Source organism: Leopardus geoffroyi, chromosome D1 (genome assembly GCF_018350155.1).
Source record: "Leopardus geoffroyi isolate Oge1 chromosome D1, O.geoffroyi_Oge1_pat1.0, whole genome shotgun sequence".
Taxonomy (NCBI): domain Eukaryota; kingdom Metazoa; phylum Chordata; class Mammalia; order Carnivora; family Felidae; genus Leopardus; species Leopardus geoffroyi.
The window spans coordinates 38,562,177-38,585,335 of record NC_059329.1 but is presented as its reverse complement, the minus strand read 5'-3'; the positions used below and the strand labels follow the sequence as shown (position 1 = coordinate 38,585,335).

The following is a 23,159-nucleotide window of genomic DNA, read 5'->3' as shown; positions in this document are numbered from 1 at the left end:
TATTAAAACTGGAAAACCAACAAATTAACTGTAATGGCAGAAAAGCCGGAAGATCCCATTCTTTGGAGTCTTAATTTGATGACAGTGTTCAAATTACTAATGAAAAAGAAGAAAGTCTCTAAAATGTTGACTTTAGTGTTAAAAAATCAAAGAGTATAGAAAATTTCAAGAAACTTTAGACAACAGTAAATGTAATTGTGCTGTTTTCAAATGTCTTAGCAGTCACAGGATTTGTTTACATTTTTTTTTCCCGCAAAACTCTGTAATTTCAATCAAGAAAAAAAAAATACTTATAGGAACTGATATTCTGTCCGTTCTATGTGTTTTAAGATTGTTTTACAAGGGTTTTAGGTCAAGAATGCTACCATAAAGAAAGTTTCTTTTTTTCAGATATGTCATTATAGCTGAAAGAAATTGTGCTTGAAATTCATCAGCAGAGATTATGCTTATTAAGTAATAATCTGCTAGAAAACACTGAAAGGATGAAGATTAATTATATTCAGAAAGCTGCTTCTTTTGACATGCAACAGCCAAGCAGTTTACCAGATAACTTTATATAAATTAATCCCAATAGGAAATTAAGATACTTGGAAGTTAGGAATTCTTAAAATTATGAGTTTTTAGAGGTAATCAACAAATTACTTGGCTCTAAAAAGCTGACTGCTCAGCGGAATTAATTTCTGCACTTCCTGCTCCTAAATACTTTTAATTAAATTTAATTTTTACCCATCTCACCAGTTTACAATGGAAAAGCAAAACACACACACATTCTATTTATTAAAATGTAGGGGCGCCTGGGTGGCGCAGTCGGTTAAGCGTCCGACTTCAGCCAGGTCACGATCTCGCGGTCCGTGAGTTCGAGCCCTGCGTCGGGCTCTGGGCTGATGGCTCAGAGCCTGGAGCCTGTTTCTGATTCTGTGTTTCCCTCTCTCTCTGCCCCTCCCCCGTTCATGCTCTGTCTCTCTCTGTCCCAAAAATAAATAAACGTTGAAAAAAAAATTTAAAATGTAAAAACCGCTTATGAATTTATCTCTATAGGACAGAAAAATACTGAGTAATATGTACAATTAATTTTTTACATAGAGACACTTACAAGAAGAGGTTTTTTTTTTTTTCTTTTTATATCTTCAACATATAAAAATTATGGCAAGAACACCTGGGTGGTTCAGTCGATTAAGCGTCTGCCTCTTGATCTTGGCTCAGGTCATGATCTCACAGTTTGTGACATCGAGCCCCACATCAGGCTCACACTGACAGCCAGAGTCTGCTAGGGATTCTGTCTCCCTCTCTCTCTGCCCTCCCTTGTTCTCTCTCTCTCTCTCTCTCTCTCAAAATAAATAAATAAACTTAATAAAATTTTTTAAAAATGATGGCAAAACAGAGATTTGACTCTACGGAGCATACTAATCCCACAGTTTTAAAAGATATCCTGAGAAGACAGTTTTATAGCTTCAACGTTTTGTTTTTTTTTTTTTTTTTTAACACATGACGGTGACAAAACATCTGACATATGAAACACACGCCCCAAACAGAGTTTTTAAGTGTGACTATAAGAAAGCCAACTGCAATTATCAACACGAATAGTACATTTCGGTTGTTGAATCTCCTTTTTTTACAGATGTTTCACTTTGGCACAAACCACTGCAAAAAGGGCAGAGATGGACAGGTGGCTCTATGCTATGAAATAATGCTGATGCCATTTTTTTATTCCTTGGCAGACAATTTCAGGAATAATGGCTGGCTTTATAAAAATTGATGACATTACATATTTCAGAGGAAAAGGGCAAATGGAGAGGAACAGAGATATAAACTCTCTCTATCCATACCTTAATGAGAAAAGAACAGGCTTCAAGATGAACTACAACAGAGGTAATTTTACGGTAAACTCACATTTAAATTTCTGTAATGACCTGGAATATACCTTATGTTCCCACCACCCCAAAATGGCCTAAAAGACAATTTAACAAAATTGTGACTTCTCCTACACTAGATTATAATACGCATTAGCCTGCCTGATATTATAATAATGGAGATCTAAGGTTATTTTGTGAGAAAAGATATGGAAGCAGAAAATGGCAATTGTACCCAGGGGGAAATCTCACCAACATCTCTCCTATTCCTTGGAGTGAAGGGTGGTGCAAAGAACCACTCACTGGGCATCAGAAGCCGAGCCCGGCATCGGAGGGTGTGGCAGAAATGCACTGACACTCCAAAGAACACTTCAAATTCCCCTTCACAGGTAGGGGATCCTGCCTCATTCTCAGGGCCTGGGCCCAGGAGTGGACTCCTTTGAACTGATCTAGTAAAAGAAAGCCTATCGAGTCCTTCCTACAACAGTAGCTCCAACCCTGGGTAGAATCACCGGAAGAACAATGCAAAGACCTTGTTGACTGTGAACTTCAGCATTAACAACACATAGTGATGAAAATTTTAACTTGCAATCTCATAACACTTCCACCAAAAGCAATGCACTCGTCAAGTATATTTGTTTCAGTGATGTCTTTACCTCCTCGTTCCCTTACCAGGCTGCCCAGTCCAGGTGGGCTCAGAAAGTGCCTTGTTCATCTTTGAGGATTTCATCTTAATACAGTATACAGTGTGAGGGAAACGTCTCGTCCATTTCTGGAAGTTTTATGTAATCGTCATTTAAATAATAGTATTTATTGATTTCATTTTTCAAAAAAGGAGCTCCAAGAAATAACGAGACATCATGATTAAGCAACTCTCGTTAAAAAAATAAAAACCTTGGTGTGCCAAAGTAGTAGGAACCATCTGGGAAATTTGTTTTACCAACTGTGGGCCTAAAGATAGACAAACTCACCTATGGAGAAGTATTATTTGTCACTAGCAGGAATCAGTAATCATAGTTGTTGCGGTAGGTGTACTTAAGTATGCAAAGATGAATACGTCTCATCCCACCAATAATTAAACATGTATATCCATAGAGCAAAGGGTAGCTACTGAGTTAAATTTGCACTGCAGAATAGCTGAATTTCTAAATGAAAAAAATGTCTAAATGACTTTCTAAATGTTGGCTAGTGCGAAATATTTTAAATTTTACTCATTAGAACACACGGTGAACACCCGTGCAAAGTGCAGGCAAGTGCTTCCATTTTCATACTGACTACGGGATAGCAAACTTGCAAAAACGAAAGGACCACTAGCACCCTGTAGAGCCACAGAGTGGCACAAATTTACAAAGATGGAAACATTAAAAACAAATCGGAAGCTAGGATAGTCTTTAAACAGCACAAGTAATATCATACTGCTAGCTAGGTAACCCTTCAGACTGGAGTCAATCTAAAATCGTGTTCATGTCCAAGGTCACCCGAGAGGCGAGCAGCAAAGAACACACCTCCTTTTCTACGTTCCATGTAATGCCACAGAGTAGCATGAATCCATCAAGTTAGATTCACCTATAAATTAAAAGTTGGTAGTTCTAATACGGCAAGTCTTTTCTGTATTCTGTGGAATTCAGATATATTTGAACCAGCATTCCCAAGACTCTGTCTTCCCTTTTTTATGTCTATTGAAATTCTCCCCATTCCTTGAGGTGCTAAGATCCAGCTCCAATACTGTCTCTTTTGGGCTCCCCTCCCCCCCATTCCTACCAATTCCCAAGCTCTGCTATGAATTTAAAGCTAGTCTTCTTAAGAGTCACAATTTTGTTTCTCTTATAGCTATTAATGTGTATCATTATCTTATTACTCCTCTCAAACAATAAATAAGCACCTTAAAGAGCATGATCGATTTCTGATGCAATATCTGTAGTATTGCATAACACAGCAACATGAAAATAATAGCTACTCGTATATTTGTTGCACTGAACTTAGGAGACAGGAGTCTGGTACAGGCCCTTCCATCCTTTTACTCGTCTTTCAGCACGGCAAGAGCATCCTATGAACTTGAGGTCATTCTCTGTATTCTTATTGAGAAACAAGAAGTTAAACTAATAAACACAGTCCTAGATATCAATCCATTACCTTCCTCGTACCCTCTGAGTTCCCTATGTGACACTTTTTCCCACTTGTTTATTTTTTTATATTGATAGAACAAGCAATATCTGCAATTTCCTATAATCTGTAGTATTTTCTAGAAATCAGTAATAATGTTATAACATGCTGTGACACTAATCTTGAGCCACAAAGGCTCCTATATAAGTTTTTCAGCATTGAGCACTTTTTTTTAAGAGATGCAGAAGTACGAAATATATGTGCTGACTATGCTATTAAAATTTTGGGCGAAAGCCCAAGAAAATGAGGAGAGAGAGGCGCCTGGGTGACTCAATCAGTTGAGCGTCCAACTCTTGATTTAGGCTCAGGTCATGATCCCAGAGTCATGGGATTGAGCTCTGTGTGGAGCCTGCTTGAGATCCTCTCTCTCTCAAAAAAAAAAAAAAAAAAAAAAGAAGAGAGAACGATTACTCTTTGTATCTGAGATAACGCAAATCTGTAATAACTACCTAACTCAATACTTCCCTATTAACGTATAGACAATATACTTTTCTACCACCAATTATAGGATCTCTCCCCAAGTTCCCCAAAAGTATTGACAAGAGCCTTACATCCCTATAAACAGTTTTTAAAGTTTTGTATTCTGTAATAATAAAAACTCTCCTTGATTTTACAAAGATTTACTATTAAAATTATGTACTCGTTAGATTCAAAGAAATTAAAATTGTGAGTTTTAGAAAGTAAGACTCCTATTAGAGACAAGTACAGTTACATAATATTCTGATGATAATCAGTATATGGTCGATAGTACAAGTCTTTTGGAGAAACAAAAAAAGTGCTGTGAATGTAGTTCCCTTGGTATATAGGGAAACATAGTCTTTTTCTTTTTAAATGTTCACTTACTGATTTGAGAGAGAGAGATAGCAAGCAAGCAGGGGAGGGGCAGAGAGAGAAGGAGAGAGAATCCCGAGCGGGCTCTATGCTGTCAGCACCGAGTCAAACGCTGGGCTCAATCCCACAAACCATGAGATCATGACCTGAGTTGAAACTAAGAGTCAGATGCTTAATCCACTGAGCCGCCCAGGCGCCCCAATGGAAACACAGTTTTAAATCAAACTTCTATAATTCAGCATCTACTGACTACGTTGTAAGAAAATCAAAAGGCCTTTATGTCACCCTACTGGAACACAAAACGCCAGGCCAGTTTCCAGATCCTTCAAGCCACAGTGATTAACAAAATACAGATCGCTTGCTTAGCTTAGAGGACGCAAAGGAAGAAAACATTAAATACAGTTGATTTCTAGAGATTCGCAAAATGTAAGCATTTTCACCACTTGAAAACCAATACTTCTTTACACACTGAGTATTCAAAAATAACAAGAACTCATGCTCTTCTTTGAATGGAGAAAATACCTTTCACACAGCCTTCCAGGAACACAACGGCTGAGCCAATTAAAGTATGCTTGATTTTACGTTGAATTATACTCAACCTCAGTTTTAGTGAAATTTAAAAAGAAAAATGGAAGTTTTTGTGTAGCTTTGAAAAGAACTGTTGTGTTTTAAATTTTGCCCGGAATAGAAAAATCTGATCTGTAAATTCTCATTAACTTCATTTCTGTTCTAAGTTGTCAAAGTCTATAAACAGAGGACTACAAAATTGTGCTTTAATATTCACAAGGGAAGCTTAACACCTATTGTAATTACAATGAAAACCATTAATGGTTATGCTCATTTAAATGGATGGTTCACAAACTTCCTGATGTCAGGACATCTTTATGTTAAAATTATTGACCCCAGATGTAAGTAACATCTCTCAATAATCACCGTTTAAGGACTTAAACCAACGAACATTTCAAAAATTTATTTGTTTACGTTTAAAAGTAAAAAAACCCATTACATGTTAACACAAATGAGTTTTTTGGAAACTATAAACAACAACAACAAATTACCGAAAAGAGAAGCAGTATTTTACATTTGTGCAAATATCTGGCTTAATTAAAAAGAACTGGAGTCTTGCGGCACCTGGGTGGCTCAGTCGGTTGGGCGTCCGACTTTGGCTCAGGTCATGATCTCACAGTCCGTGAGTTCGAGCCCCGCATCGGGCTCTGTGCTGACAGCTCGGAGCCTGGAGTCTGCTTTGGATTCTGTGTCTCCCTCTCTCTCTGCACCTCCCTCGTTCATGCCGACTCTCTCTCACAAATAAATGTGTTAAAAAATTAAAAAAAAAAAAAAAAGAAAAAGAGCTAGAGTCTTATATTTCCTTCTTCATTCAAAATGTTGTTATCTGATGCAGTGATTATACACCATGAGTAAAATCTGGCCTCACAAAGGTGTAGCTGTGAAAAGCAGGCATATTTTAATAGCCTTTTCGCATAATTTTGCACATCCTTTGGTACTACACTAAAACCGGACAAACGTTAGTTTTTAAAAGTTTGTTGCACTGTGGAATCTGAAGGCTTATCAATAAACTCTTTACTCCGTCACATTAAAAGCCATTGGCTTATCTTGTACTTTGAATCGATCATTTACCCACTTGTGCTTCTGTAATGTTAACCACTGGTCATTTAGAAAGTATTGGTTCCCTGAGCTCTGCGGGTTTTTAAAATATTGACACGTTGAACATAAAATTAAAAATAAGATTTGTTACTACCACCACTGATCACATCAGAGACATCCGCAAGTACTGAGAAGTGGTCAAAGCTCATGGTAAAGGACACCAGTCTTCTAAAATTCTTTTCTCGTGAAAGCTCAAATTTTATCATTGGCAATAAATCCTGTCAGTTGTTCGCCTTAAAGCGGCAGGCTCACTGTGTTCATTTTTGTGAAAATGTCTGCTAAATACCCAGGTCTGAAACGATGGTTATCAGTCATCCTTTCACGAAAAATGGTGTTCCATAAAATGAACAGTTTCACTCACAACTCAGTCACACTTGCTTTGCCTTGAGACAACCACCATGTTTGGCGAGCAGAAGAGCTTTGCCCATATTCTCTATTCTGGAACAGACTCAAAAAGGCAAGTATTCAATGGTTGAGATGTAACAAAATGTATAATCTCTAGTGTCTCATCAACATCAAGATTATTCTTGAGTGAAATTGACTTGTTTACTGTGAATACAGGGCGGTGAGGAAAACAGGGGTTACCATTACCATGTGATGCCTCTGCTCTGACTTGAGCTAAGGTCTAGAGATCCACAGACAGCACTTTGGGAACCACTGATTGAAATAAATGTTTCCAATACGCTCTTGTCCCTCTTTTAATTATGTATCCTTATAAATGGTTTCAGTCATCCGCAAAAGGATTGCTACATTTAACCTTCATATTAAGACAAAGTATTAAGAAACTCTTAAGAACAATTATGATGGTTTGTTTTTCTCATTACTACATGGTCACAGAACTTCTATGGAAGCACTCATTTTCTTATTTGTAAAATAAACATTCAATTACAAATGACCAAGCAAACCCTGTGGAAGAAGCACAATTTGGGAGTGGGGGGCTACTTGTACCATATAGTAAAATATATTTCTATAAGTAAGAGTTGTGTTGACATATGAACACATGCACAAACCGATGAACTTTCTTAATTATGACTCGAAATCCAGAAACAATAAAAAAAAAAAAAACCCTGGTAATTCAACCACACATGCACACACACATATGCATGTGAGCATACACACACATACACAATTTGCACGCTACAAAAATACCGTAAGCAAAATCAGATGGCAAATACTTGCAACTTAACACAGATAATAGTTAATTCTCTAATTTTATAGTGAGCTCCTAAAAATCAAGAGGAAAAAACCAAAACTAAATCAAAAACTAGATAAAGAATGGGCATTAAGAGAAGAAATTACTCATAAAAGAGAAGAGCAAATATATTTCTTATATCAGATTGGCAAAAATCCAAGTTAGGCAACATATTATTTATTGACAACACTATAAGGGAACAGACACTCTCAAAACTTGTGGGAATGCCAAAATCAAAGAACTCTCATGGACAGGAATTTGACAACTCCTGGAAAAATTACATATGCATTTATCCTTTGACCCAGCAAGGTCACTTCTAAGAATCTATCCCATTGATACAGCCATAAAAAAGGATTAGGAAAATGTCTATGTACAAAAAGTAACTTGAACCTGAATCTAATCAAGCTTTGAGTCCAAACTTCAAGTTAACAGGAAACAGAGGGTTAGAGGCACACTTAAAAGACAACATGAGGAAACGCAGAAAAATATCCAGATGATGAAATATTCTGTAGGACAACTAGCCAACTGTTTAAAGCCCTGAGAAGCAACAACAGCAGCAAAAGAGGAGAGACTACTCTTAAGTGAGACTTCCAAGACGTAGCTTTGGTGGACCTAATTCAGAAAAGGTCAACCTGAAAGACAGAAGCAATGGGAGGAAATTGAGTATGGTGAAATATCACATGGTATTAAGCAATTACTGCCAATTTTGTTAGGTGTGGTGTTACCACTGTAGTTATACAGCAATGTATTCGCGTATTTTAGAAATGCATACTAACAAAGCAAGGGTAAAAGAAAACGGGTTTAAGGGGCACCTGGGTGGCTCAGACAGTTAAGCGGCCGACTTCGGCTCAGGTCATGATCTCTCGCGGTCCGTGAGTTCGAGCCCGCGTCGGGCTCTGTGCTGACAGCTCGGAGCCTGGAGCCTGTTTCAGATTCTGTGTCCCTCTCTCTGACCCTCCCCCGTTCATGCTCTGTCTCTCCCTGTCTCAAAAATAAATGTTAAAAAAAAATTAAAAAAAAGAAAATGGGTTTTGAGATCGAATTTAAATTACTTCAGCAACAATGACAATACCAGATCCAAGAAGTAAAAGCGGCAGAGTCTTAACCAATACTGAATTTGGCGATGGCTTTTGGAGGTTCAGTGTGCTATGTTTTCTGCTTTTGTACAGCTAGACATGTTTATGGTAATTTTTTTAATGGTGCCTATCAGTGCACCTGCCACATAACAGGCACTTATTACATGGCAATTATTAAAATAAAGTTGTGGTGACTTATAATACAACTAGAAGATGAAAAAAATGTGTTACGTGTGTTTAAACCTTACTGAGATTAAAGTGAAACACTGGGACTTTTATAAAGAACTATTAATTTGTTCAACAGATGTTTTGTTTTTAAAAGGCTGTTATTTGGAAGGGCTTGGGCTGAGTACTGGGAGTATGAAGATAAAGCGTAAGTGCTGACCTCCAGGCAACGTCAGGTAAATAAAAATGGATGTACAATTACAATAGACGTTAGGAGCTATAGCGGAGATGACCAAAGGAGGAATACTTAGCTCTGCCTGCAAGGCGGATCAAAAAAGCTTTCCCAATGGGATACATCTCTAGGAAGAGACAGAAGTGTTTCAGGCCACCTAGAAAATAGATGGGTATATGTGGGTACAACATCCCAGGTAGAAGGAATAGAAAATGTAAAGCTGTGGCACAGCTGGGGAACTACACGCTGTTCTACATTATCCCTGAGGGATTCTCCGAGGGAACAAGGCTAGAGACACAATAAGGCAAGAGTCATATCCTGAATGCCATACCAAAGAGTTTAGGACTTCATATAAATAACAGACAATATTAAACAGATTCTATTTATCTTTTAAGAAAACATTTCTGGGGCGCCTGGGTGGCGCAGTCGGTTAAGCGTCCGACTTCAGCCAGGTCACGATCTCGCGGTCCGTGAGTTCGAGCCCCGCGTCAGGCTCTGGGCTGATGGCTCAGAGCCTGGAGCCTGTTTCCGATTCTGTGTCTCCCTCTCTCTCTGACCCTCCCCCGTTCATGCTCTGTCTCTCTCTGTCCCAAAAATAAATAAAAACGTTGAAAAAAAAAATTAAAAAAAAAAAAAAGAAAGAAAACATTTCTGACATCGACTAGAAAATGGACTGGTGTGGGGGAGGCTGGAGAACAGAACACGTGTTAGAGGGCTACTATGATTTCTAGGAGAGAAGGCTTGTTAACTAAGCAGTAAGGATTAAGAAAAGGCATTTTGGGGAGAGCTACTTAGGAGACAGAATAAATGGAATGGACTGGCTGACTGGATACAAGAGGAGGTACTGAGAGAAGTCTAGGCTGCCTCACAGAATGCTGAATTGGAAGCGTGGATAGATGGATAATGGTGACACCAACGGATAAAAAAGAAATCAGAGAAGGAGGCATCTCGGATTTAGGTGGACGCTAACGATCCTGAGATAGAAGTTTACAAAGCAGGTATACAGAAGGATATGCATTTCATGGAGATGAGACTGCTGGCAAGAGTGAAGTGTTTGATTATTTTCATCCACATTTAAAGACCCACACTTCCAGGGTGCCTGGGTGGCACAGTCGGTTGAGCATCTGACACTTGATTTGGGTTCAAGTCATGATCCCAGGGTCTTGAGATCAAGCCCCAGATCGGGCTCTGTGGTGAGGGTGGAGTCTGCTTAAGATTCTCTCTCCCTCTGCCCCTCTCCCCCTGCTCATGTGCCCTCTCTCTCTAAAATAAAAAAATTAAAAACAAAACAAAACAAAACTTTGAAGGCATGCACTTCCTACCATTCAGGACACTCTTAACATTTAATAGCAACCTCACACTAGGTTATCTTACTACCAGCTCACAAAGTCTCTTTTCGGGATGAATATGTGTTCCATTCCCACCACCACTATCCCATTTTAATACATCATTATATCCCCAGCTATGGGGGTGCGGTGGGGGGAGGAAGGGGACAGTAGAAAGAAGAAGGTAAAGTTTTCAACCTTCTGCCCCTTGCAAAGCTTTCCAGTATGTGTTTTCCAAGTGTTCTGACACGAGCACTTCATGTCAGCTACCCTGGTGTGCTGACTCCTAAAAACTCTTTGGCATATTTCTTTCTGTTTAAAAAAATTTTTTTTAATTTAAAAATTTATTCATTTTTGAGAGACAGAACATGAGTGGGGGAGGGACAGAGAGAGAAGGAGACACAGAATCCGAGGCAGACTCCAGGCTCTGAGCTGTCAGCACAGAGCCCGACACGGGGCTCGAACTCACAGACTGCAAGATCATGGCCCCTGAACTGAAGTCGGATGCTCAACCGACTGAGCCACCCAGGTGCTCCTGCATATTCCTGTGCCTTTTGTTCCTTTGTCCTTGACCGTCTAGGTGGAATGCCACATTCCTTCTTCATATTAAAAAAATTCTTTTAAGGTTTATTTATTTTTGAGAGAGAGAGAAAGAGCATAAGTGGAGGAGGAAAAGAGAGAGAAGGGAACAGAGGATCCCAAGCTGGCTCGGGGCTGACAGTAGAGAGCCCAATGCAGGGCCCGAACTCACGAACCGTGAGATCATGGCCTGAGCCGAAGTCAGATGCCTAACCAACTGAGCCACGCAGGCGCCCCCTTCATATTTTTAGAAGTTCATTTATTTATTTTGAGAGACAGAGAGAGTACAAACAGGGAAAGGTCAGAGAGAGAGAGAAAGAATCCCAAGCAGGCTCTGCACTGTCAGTGGGGGATGATCCCATGAACCGTGAGATCATGACCCGAGCCGAAACCAAGAGTTGACGCGTAACTGACTGAGCCACAGAGGTGCCCCTCTTCTTCGTATTTATTAAAGTGTTGCCAACTCCTCTCACAAGACCTCACTCAGTTCCTACATGCTCTCCATTGAGTCATTCAAACCGATCCTCTTCTGGGTTCTCACTTAAATGACACCTGATCATACCTTTAAATGGATTTTCCCTCTGTTTCACTACCACAATTCTAAAAGAAGTGTTCTAGGGGTGCCCAGGTGGCTCAGTTGGTGAAACGTCTGACTACTGACTTCAGCTCAGGTCATGATCTCACATTTGTGGGATCGAGCCCCATGTTGGGCTCTGCACTGACAGTGCAGAAGGATTCTCTCTCTCTCTCTCTCTGCCCTCCACTTGTGTGCTCTTTCTCTCTCAAAATAAATAAAATAAACTTAAAAAAAAAACTAAAAAAATAAAAGAAGGGTTCCATCTTACTTGATAATAAATTTAAACGTTTTGCTCAATAAATGTTGACTGGTCATATAACATCTCTATACATTACTAAGACTGTTATACATTTAATGATATTAAGTAGCTACTTTTGGACAACAACCATCTTAAGCAATTATTATCATCATAGACTCATGCTAGTTCTAACACATACACACAACACACACACACACACACACACACACACACACACACACACGCACACACACACACACACACACACACACTTAACGCTGAATAGAATTATTCCACATCCAAATATTTTGAATTTGTTTTGGCAACAAAATTCTCAGTGTAGTTTTGATTGAAAGAGCTGTAATTATGTTACAATTAAATTCTCTGAAAGTTATCTTCTAATTATCAAAAAGACTTTCTTCAATTTGTTATTCTTCTGATATCTCCTCCCATTTTCCAGATTAGCTTGTATACAGATGCTATTCATGCACCCTTCTCTTCTTTATCCTTCTATCTAGCAAATTTAACTTAAAAACTAAGGACAGCCTCTTCTTAAGGCTTGAGTGTTTGTAGACTAAATCCCTAGTATTTTAGTTAACTCAAAATAAAGATGATTCATATGATCTAAGCTTTATTAATTTTTAAGCACTAAAAAGACATAGACTAGGAACCAGAATATTGCACTGGACATTCCAAGTTAAAAACACACATTCAAATCAACCAACCAATCAATCAGTATGCACTACCTGAATTCTTCACTGTTCAATAGCTTACATAATTGCTCTTTCAAGACTATAAAAAGTAGAAAAGCTACCTAAAGGAATTTACAACTAGTTGGTGCAATTAGATATAGGTACCCCAAACAATAATAAACAGAATACTATGTAACTAAATGCTACAGGCAAAATGCTATAATGAAAAAGGTACCAACAACCTGAGTTCTCTTCCCTTCTTAAGCACTGAGAGACCTTGATCAGTTTCCAGGGCATCAATTTTCTCATTTGAAAAATGAAAGAGATGATCTCTAAGGGCCTTTTTGTATTCACATTCTCTGGTTTTACAGAATGCTGTGAGCAACTCTAAATGCAGAAAGAGAGTTTTCAGAAGCAAAATAACCAAAATGCTTTCAAATTACCTTCTCATTGTCTTTATTAGTTTAAAACAAACATTATATTTTAGATAGCCATTTTACTTAATCTATTAATAAGCTGATAAACTCAGATTTTGAATTTTTGGTAAAATGTTATAAAACATTTTATAGAAATATAAATAGAAAATAACGCATTATAGATATACTATATAATTTACATATTTTTATAACGGAATGACTTTCACTTTAAACATATCTAAAAACCTTTTTAGTGTTCTACACTCTATGTTCTGTATAAATGATCCAGTTAAGAAAACATACTATACTCTAAAAAAAACTTAAAATAAAACAAAATCTATTTCTTATAAAGATCCATGCTGCTTTATAAGATTAAAAATCTTTATAATCTAGTATTGTAAATGATCTTTCAAAGTCCTCACAATGATGTATGGTCTTGTTCTCAGATATTTCTATTTAAAAATGTATTGTAGGGGCGCCTGGGTGGCTCAGAAGGTTCAGCACCCAACTTCGGCTCAGGTCATGATCTCACGGTTCGTGAGTTCGAGCCTCGCATCAGGCCCTCTGCCGTCAGCACACTGCCTACTTCATATCCTCTGTCCCCCTCTCTCTCTGCCACTCCCTCATGCACATGCGCGCGCACCCACACACACACACACACACACACACACACACACAAATAAATAAACATTTAAACAAATAAATAATGTAGAATTTTAGCTTCACCATTAAGGATGACTCAGTGAGTCCATTTTCCATAACTTATTTTTTAGGGAATTCACATAATCTTAACCAGTCTTCAAATTCAGCTATTTCTTCACTAGAATGCAATTTCCCCAAAATACATTTTCTTCTCTTCTAAAAGAAGAGTCATATCATCATCAGTATGTCAAACAGATACACAACTATCAGAGTGTGTAGGTTGGCTACTAGGTCAAGGTGCCTCCCTCAAATGGCTGGCAGGTGCTAGCTACTGGCTGTGGTGTCATGCTTCTCCTCCACATGGGCTGCTTTGGCCTCCTTCCAGTATGGCAGCTGGGTTCCAAATAGCAGTGTCCAAATGGCAAAGGCTGAAGCTATAGATCTTCCCCATGAGTTTTTATTGATAGCCCTTCAAAGCCTAGTTTTACTTTCTAAAGCAAAGACTTTTAGTCTTCTTAGTCGCACCCCAGACTATCTTTGCTCCAAGATCGGTGTATTAGAGTGGGAATAATTCAGTTCCTTCAGCACAAGTGGTACCAAGACCTAAAGACTAAGTTCACAAAGTACATTTCTAAGCCAATAGAACTAGTCCAGTGATAATTTTTAGAGGATTTAAAGACTAATCAAATGCTGGGGCACCTGGCTGGCTCAGTAGGTTAAGTGTCCAACTTCAGTTCAGGTCATGATCTTGCGGCTCATGGCTCATGAGTTCAAGCCCTGTGTCAGGCTCCGTGCTGACAGCTCAGGGCCTGAAGATTGCTTTGGATTCTCTCTCTCCCTCTCTCTCTGCCCTTCCCCCTGCTTGTGCTCCGTCTCTCTCTCTCTCTCTCTCTCTCTCTCTCTCAATCAAAAATAAACATTTAAAACTAAAGACGAATCAAATGGTGATTTTAAATTATGATCAAGAGCAGAAGTGAACTTAGCCAAAGTTAAATCACTCTTGCCCATAATGTGACTAAAATTATTTTTAATAACAGTCTGATTAGACATGTGATTATTTAACCAGCAAGATTTAGTTGGTAAATATTTTTACATACTTTAACACACTAAACAGGCTCTTGCATTTCAGATAGCCAATAATTTCTTTTGTATTTTGTTAATGTTATTACTTGATCTTAGAGAAAAGCATGGAAGTTTCAAATAAGAATGTTGCATGGAACTGAGGGCATGGTTTAAGTTCCTTCAGAAGTACTGAAGTCACATTTATTTCTATAGTGGCAAAACACAAAACACAGATTCTTCAGTCTTGAATGGTAATATTCTACAACATTATAAGGCTTTGGTGTCCTTCTCCACAAAAGCTAACAAGGTTATGAGCACTGAGGAAAAGGGCAGATGTTCGAGGTACGTGTGTTTCCGGTATTCCTAGGTAGGTCAGATCAGATGGGTGTACTTTTCTGAATTTACCTCGTGTTTCTCACAGATGAAACTGCACAAAGCAAATACAAAATTCACCGTTATGCTCAAATCCTTCCCTAACCCATCAATTGGAACAGATTTGCAGAAGTGTTCTAGAAGAACTGACAGCATGTTGCATTCCAACATTATATCACTTAAACACAAGTCTTATTGGGGCGCTTGGGTAGCTCAGTCAGTTAAGCAGCTGACTGTTGGTTTTAGTCCAGGTCATGATCTCACAGTTCCTCATTTCAAGCCCCGCAAGGGATTCTCTCTTCCTCTCTCTTTGCCCCTTCCCTCCTACCCTAACCCCCCCCCCCCCGCTCTCAAAAGTAAATAAACTTAAAAAAAAAAAAAAAACAAGGAAGACTAAAGAAATTTATTATCATCATCCCACTATCCCAGACTCAAGACTCTTTAACACATCGAAGTTAAATTGTTTCATGTAAAAAAAGTTAACTTGACAAAGTTCACAGGCAAGATGAAGGGAATGAGAGGAACTCAAATGTGGAAAATTTGCCTTTAAATATGTCATATAGTTTATTATAAATAATACTCTATAAAAATACTTATCTTCCTTACATCAAAGATTTGGTCCTATTTTTTTTTTTAAGAACAAAAACAGTTAATTTAGGCAATTTATAATTAGATTTGCATTATTTGAAAACCAAACTCACAGGAAAAGATGACCAATTGTACCAAGAATATTGAGATGCCCTGACACCAGTAGAGTAAAAAAATACGATATATGTCTCAGATAATAACCAATTACTTCTTGGTGTATAATAAAGTATGTTTATAAAACGACAGGGTCAATCAAGTGACAAATCAGGTCTGTAAATTCTAAGGTTGTAATCGAGCAAACCAGCAAAATTTCTATCAACCAAAAGGTATCTTACCTATTTATCAAAAATATAACTTACTCATAGAAATACTAGCCTTTAGAAATGAAGACCAGTAGACCATTCCCTCTATGCTAGATAAAATAAAATCTAAATTATCTTACTATTTTTCTGCTTTCAAAGGCTCTCTAAAGAAGAAACCAAAACTATCACCTCTCTTCATAAGAACTACGTGTAGCAATTCTCAATCAAGAAATGCAAATATTGAAGTATACTAGAGTTTATAGACTTATGAAAAGAAATGAAATAAAATCATCAGGGCACTTAGATGAAAACTCGTTGGCAATTAGTAATAAAAATGCCGAGTTAGTTCATTTCTATACGCTTTTCTTTTCGGATACTGAGAATTTCCATCTAGGTTGAGGGAAAGCAAACGTACAAGAAAATAGTTGAGGGCATGGTTGTCATAGTTTTAAGCAAGTTACCTGGTGTACCTGGTAACTTCATCCCATGAAATGGGGCTAATAATAGTACCTACCTGAAAGGGTAATATGGCGTGAACTCTAAAATTAAGGCTCAATATCATGTGCTGCCTTGACATCTAATAAAACGAGGAGGATCTCAAATAGCCTAACTACAAAGTCCTATCCTTACACTGTTCACCATGGATAAGGTCCCCAGGCCAAACAACTCTCCTCACCAATGGACCAGGTACAATTCCTGCTTATTCCCGAGTAGGTTTCAGTTCCCTATCAGCCAATGGAATTATTCAAATAAGCCAATCACAGATTCCCACAGGAGCCAGGGGGTGAGAAAAATTATATGAGTGAATGAATGAATACCTGTAAACTGCTTAAAACAGTGCCATATTACCAACTACATATTTGCTGTTATTGGAATTAGGCAACACTGAGTTCTCAGAGCACCATGTAACTAGTCAAAATGTTTAAACATTATCAAACAAGTTAAAGGAGAGATTTATAGCATAGACTGGATTTACAAAACTATTAATTGGCTCACAGTAGTCCTTTAACTCAATATTTTGCTCAACAAATGACCCAGACAATTAAGAATGGAAAACGGAATTGGAAAGTACGGCCACTTAAGCGAGAAACCCTCATTAACAAAATAATTGGTTATAGATACTCCTTACTGAGTGATGATCATTTTCAAAAATTAAAATTTAGATTAAAAAAATCATTAAAAATAGTCACCAAGATCACATCACTCTGCCTTGAAAATTTTTAAAAAGTATTTAATATTTAACTATCCTTTTCCACACATTGTATTTAGATGATCGACATTTTATTCACGCCTTCGCAATTGCTAAAGACAAGTAATAATCGATGAATATCTATAAAACGCCAAAATAATATATGTTTTCCATTTTTACCTTCTTTCATAGTTATCTAGAAAATATATTTCTCTCCAACCACACAGTAAGCTCTCTGAAACCTAGGTTATACTATGCCTACCCTCTTATTCTTCAAAAATGCTGGAATATAATTATTAATTAACTAAATTATTTCATAAAGTAACCACCTACTCCTATCTTCAGGTCCTAATAAGTAACACCTCTAGATTAATAGATGGTGTTCAAATTAAATAATTGATAAATTCCTGGAATTTATACAGTAAGTCTTATCTACCATATGGTATAAAGGTAAAACAATACAACTATAGCTATCTTTTGAATTCAAAATTAAAGAGAAAAACTAATTTTCTGTTTAAATATTAGTAAGGACATCAGGTTCCTCAAGAGAAATCCTGGAATAACTAATATGATAACGGAGAGCTACAATACCTTCATTCCTTTCCAGATTGTGTACATCTATGCCTACATATCTGAGTCCTTATTAACCACCTACACACACATTATTATTCCCTTGGCAATTTACCCACAGCTACTATGGATATCTATTAAATCTATGAGATTTTGTTTTTGTCTCAATGGGCCTTTAATTTACCATCTCATTTGGATTTACTCTCGGCACTATCCTTCCATTAAATTATTTGTTCAACTTATTATTTCAAAATAGTAATAGCTCTTAAAATTTTGTGAAATACGTGTTTACTGTTAAAACAAACAAAAGACAATGACGGGAAGTAAAAGATAAAAAAAAGAATTTCCAGTAATCCCATCACAGAGGAATTGATACTATTAATTTTGGAGTCTAACTCTTCTGTATCTCTTTACCTTTTTGAAAATGAAAATGAAAAATAAATAAATATGAAAAACTTCACATCCTGGGGGAAAAAAAAAAGCCTTTTCCACTCAACAACCTGTTATAGACATCAGTTCACTTCAATACATAGACCTAATCCTAAGAGCTGCCCAGTATTCCACTGCATTTATGTCGCATGTTTGTTTCATGAATTCCCTTGTTAAAAGTAACCTTAGACTATTAAGCATTTAATGATGATACTTTAAAGGTAAGACATGATTCAACTGGAAATTAACCCTATACTGAGATAAGGCTTAGTCAAGAAGGAAATATAGAAAAGACGAAAGATTACAAATGATAATGTGGTCTCATTCTTTAGCCCCTAGGATACAGTACGCTCACTGACCTTTACTGAAAGCTCGGTGGCCCAACCAAAGTTTTGCCTCTTAAGTGGGTACAGATGCAAGAAGGAACAAGGAAGGCAGGCAGGTTGCCAGGACAGTCTTTTAAACAGAACTGATCCAGAGACTCATAATTATAGGAAGCAGTTAGGGGGGAAACATAAGCATAAAGTGTTGATTTGTAATCTTGTCATTGCTTCCAGTGTTCCCCAGAGAACTCTATTTCAATATAATGAAGAACGACCCATAACTCAGTATTTTTATTCTTCATGAGAATAAAATTACAACTAAAGCTAGGCAACCCCCCCCCCCTTTCTTTTTTCACAGACAGGGGTCCCAATCTTAAACATACATCTGAGCTTCTCAAGTTTTCCATTAATCTGAAGATAATGATTATCACTCATTAATTAAGAGAAGGAATTGTGTAGCATTTTGAAATGCTCAGATAAAAAGTGTTATGTAAAAAAAGAGATGCTAGCTTAATCAGACATGCAATAACTGACAGGAAATATTCTCATACCTCACTTTCGCTGCACTGCTATTTTAGACCATGAAAATGCCTCTCTAAATTTCCTTTTTTATGAGTCTCAAAGTCAAAAGCTGACTGCCCATTGCCATGGAGACAGTTCTATTTAAGGTACTATATTAGTCCTTTCCTCACAGAAGGATAGAAAACTGGTCAATACAAACGCATCACTCTCCATGGGTTAGAATCAAGTAATTACATATGCTTCTGGGGCAGCTAACACATAAGGGAATTTGGGAGTGGGGGGCAATTTAGTACAATCCATTATTTTTCCTCAGTTAGATCAACACAGGTTAGATTTTACTACTCAGCGAGAGACAATAAGAGAAAAATTCCCATGACCTCGAAATTATATGCAATTAAATAAGAAAATAAAATTATTCATATTCACTATCCTGGACAGAACTGCAACTAGCCAAAACACTGTTTCCTTTCAACGAGCAATTTTTTATCCTTTTGATTTATATAGAGCCCACATATAATAAATAGTGCTTAAGTTTCCTTTGTGTTACTTTTCAGACTTCCTGATTCAGCTTTCTGACACTCTGTGTGTAACTGAACAGTAAGCTACCAGTTTACAGGTAAAAAAGAATATCCGTAGTTTACATGCATATTTAAATTTGCCTAAAAGACTCAAAACAATACACAAACAAGTAAACAAACAAAAAAACCCCATCTTTCGATCCTAAACCTGTCTTCAGGACAAATAGTGTCACTTCTCCTTCTGTTTAAGAAAAACAAAATGTCCAGTATAATCTTCTCCACAAAAGCTTAAAACATCAATCTTCTGTGAAATAAAAATAATCTAAAATGGTGAGGCCCAGCAAAGTCTATCAATGCTGGTGCTAAAACACTTATTTCTATGTAAACAAGCAATTCCAAAAGATATTTTCATTTGATTTCAGTCATAAAATAGCTTCCAAAACCCAACTCTCTTTTTTTCCTGAAGCTAAACTTCAGAATCCAGCAACAATAGAGTATGACATTAGATTTCTTCAGGTGAGAGCATATTGTACCAGATGGTCTCAAATCTGCAACTATATTTTTTAAACAGGCAAAGGAATCCTTCTGATTCTGGAGCTGGTCCTACTTTTACTACCTATAAAGGGTAGGGATTTAGTATTGATTTAATCTGAAACAATCTCCTCTTTTCACCGTATTTCTCAATTAATAATACATACTGAAAATAAAAGGGACACACACTATTCTGATTTGTATAAGCATTAGGTTAATGACCATAGACCAGAGGTTCACAATCCTTAAGAGTACATCAGGATCACCTGGAGGGATTGCTAAACCACAGATGGACAGACCTCACCTCCAACGTTCCTGATTCAGCAGCTCTGGAGTGGGTTCCAAAATAGTGCATTTCTAGCAATCTCCCAGGTGATGCTGATGCTGCTGGTTCCAGAACCACACTTCAAGAACCATTATCCTAGACATTAAACAAGCTTACTAACTTACAGACTTGTTATTCTGTGAATAAATGACTTCAACCCAAGTGAACCATTTTAAATATAACAATAGCTTCAGTCTGGGGGTGGAAGGGGAGAATCAATCCTAGCAATTTGGAAAGGATATTACTTCAATCAAAACCAAATTAATTCCTAAAACTTGCTATCCAGTGGTTAGGTCACTGCTGGGGTTGCAATGACATTCAGGAAAACACACCCTCGCCCATCAGAAAATGGCTTGTGTCTCCCGTGAATCAACTAACTGGTCTTGAAAAGCAACTATCTGCTATAAACTTGTGCAAAGGTACTTAGTATTTGAATGTAAATTTCTTTTAGCAACAACTGTAAACCAATTATGCATTACATATGTACCAGAAAAAGTATGTAGCAAGTTTCTGTGAGTCCAGTCTAGCCTTCCCACGGACTTCCATTTTCATTTTAGAAATCCTTTATCTTGAATTGACCGATCTACAACTGGCAGCACACTGCATTTTGGTTTTCAAGTGTTCCACGACTCCGTAAAATAGTTAATCGTCCAGAAACACTAAAAGGCATTAAAATGACTATAACGATCGAATAAAAAGAAACGGACTTTTACAGTCACAATATCCTCCTCTACTATTTTATGGTCATGAAATGCATACCTGTTACTGACAAAGTGAGGGACAAGTCAGAAGTATGAGAGGACAAACTACTTCATTTTTTCACATCAGAGTACCTTTCACAAATGGGAACACAGTGGTTTATTAAAAGCTACAATTGTTGAATGAAGTCACGACAGGTTCAAATTTTAGTGGCCCTCGGCAACAAAAGATGCAACACCTGCCAGCGCTTTGATGGCAGGATTCTGAGTTTCTTACTCAGGTTTTAAAAAACTCAACAGCTGCTATAAATATCTGCAGTGAAATGGAGTTATCATCAAGATACTCGTTAGTTATCAATTCTTTCCATTTGCCGTTGTGACAAATATGTTCTCTGCAATAGCTTTAATAAAGGCCATTCGTAAAGGAAAGAAAAGAAAAAGGCACTGATGTACTTACCTTTAAAAGCTTACCATCAATTAAAAGTAAAATATTTTCCATTAATGGCTGCTTTTACATCACAGGATTAGTTTTTTACTTTTTTATTAAAAATTTTTTTAATGTTTTTATTTATTCTTGAAGGAGAGAGACAGAGATCATGAGTGGGGGAGGAGCAGAGAGAGAGGGAGACACAGAATTCAAAGCAGGCTCCAGGCTCTAAGCTATCAGCACAGAGCCCGATGCGGGGCTCGAACACACAAACTGAGATCATGACCTGAGCCGAAGCTGGACGCTCAACCGACTGAGCCACCCAGGAGCCCCAGACAGGATTTGTTTTTTAAAAAAAAACAAGTGCATCAGTCCTAAAATGTATATGGAACCACAAAAGATTCCAAACAGCCAAAGCTACCTTGAGAAAAAAAGCAAAGATCATACTCCCTGACGTCATACATTACAAAGCTATAGTAATCAAAATAGTACAGTACAGGCAAACAAACAAACAAAAAAAAACCCAGATACATAGATCAACAGAACAGAATAGAGGACCCAGAAATAAACCCAAGCATATATGGTCAATTAATTTAAGACAAAAGAGGCAAGACCATTCAACAGGGAAGGGCAATCTCTTCAATAATTTGTTGGGAAAATTGGACGGTCACATACAAAAGAATGAAACTGATCACTATCTTAACCCACATACAAAAGTTGGCTCAAAATGAAGACTTGAATGTAAAATGAGAAACATGTAATTCCTAGAAGAAAACAAGGGTGGTAAGCTCCTGGACATCATTCTTGGTGTTCTGGTGTTTGTTTGTTTGTTTATCTGACTCCAAAGGCAAAGGGAACAAGAGCAAAAATGGTACTACATCAAACTAAAAAGCTTCTGCACAGCAAGGAAACCATCAATAAAATAAAAAAGCAACTACCAAATGGGAGAAAATATTTGCAAATCATATATCTGAGAAGGATTTAATATTGAAAACATATAAAGAACTCATACGATGACAAAAAAAAAAAAACACCAAAAAATCCAAATTAAAAAATGGGCAGAGGATCTAAATAGACATTTTTCCAAAGACATCCAGATGGCCAATACGCACATGAAAAGATGCTAAACATCACTAATCATCAGGGAAATGCAAATCAAAACCGCAATGAGATATCTCACACCTGTCAGAATGGCTATTATCAAAAGGACAAGGAATAACAAGTGTCAGTGAGGATGTGAAGAAAAGGGAGGCTTTGTATCCTACTGGTGGGAATGTAAAGTGGTAACAGCCACTATGGATGGAAAAGTATGGAGGCTCCTCAATTAAAAATAGAACTACCATACGATTCAGCAATTCCACTTCTGGGTATTTATCATAAGAGAACAAAAAGACTAATCTAAAAAGATATATACACCTCTATGTTCACTGCAGCATTATTTACAACAGCCAAGATATGGAAACAACCTAAACGCCCATCAACGGATGAATGGACAAAGATGTGATATATACACACAGTGGAATACCACTCAGCCATGGGGGGGGAAAAAAAAAAGAAATCTTGTCCTTTACAACAACAAGGATAGACCTTGATGGTATTATGCTATGTGAAATAAGTCAGACAGGGAAAGACAAACACTGTATGGTTTCACTTACCTGTG

The 23,159-nt window shown here is 37.4% G+C and overlaps 1 protein-coding gene and 1 long non-coding RNA gene across 2 annotated transcripts in view; one reads left to right on the top strand and one right to left on the bottom strand.

The window, feature by feature from the left end:
• The window catches only part of SESN3 (sestrin 3), a 72,670-nt gene that overhangs the window by 36,124 nt on the left and 13,387 nt on the right, over positions 1-23,159 (bottom strand). The gene's annotated exons all lie outside the window — the stretch shown is intronic.
• LOC123600993 lies at positions 10,659-20,717 on the top strand. The gene is made up of 3 exons (XR_006713918.1): positions 10,659-10,669; positions 13,935-13,940; positions 20,583-20,717. It is a non-coding gene; the product is annotated as an uncharacterized LOC123600993 (long non-coding RNA).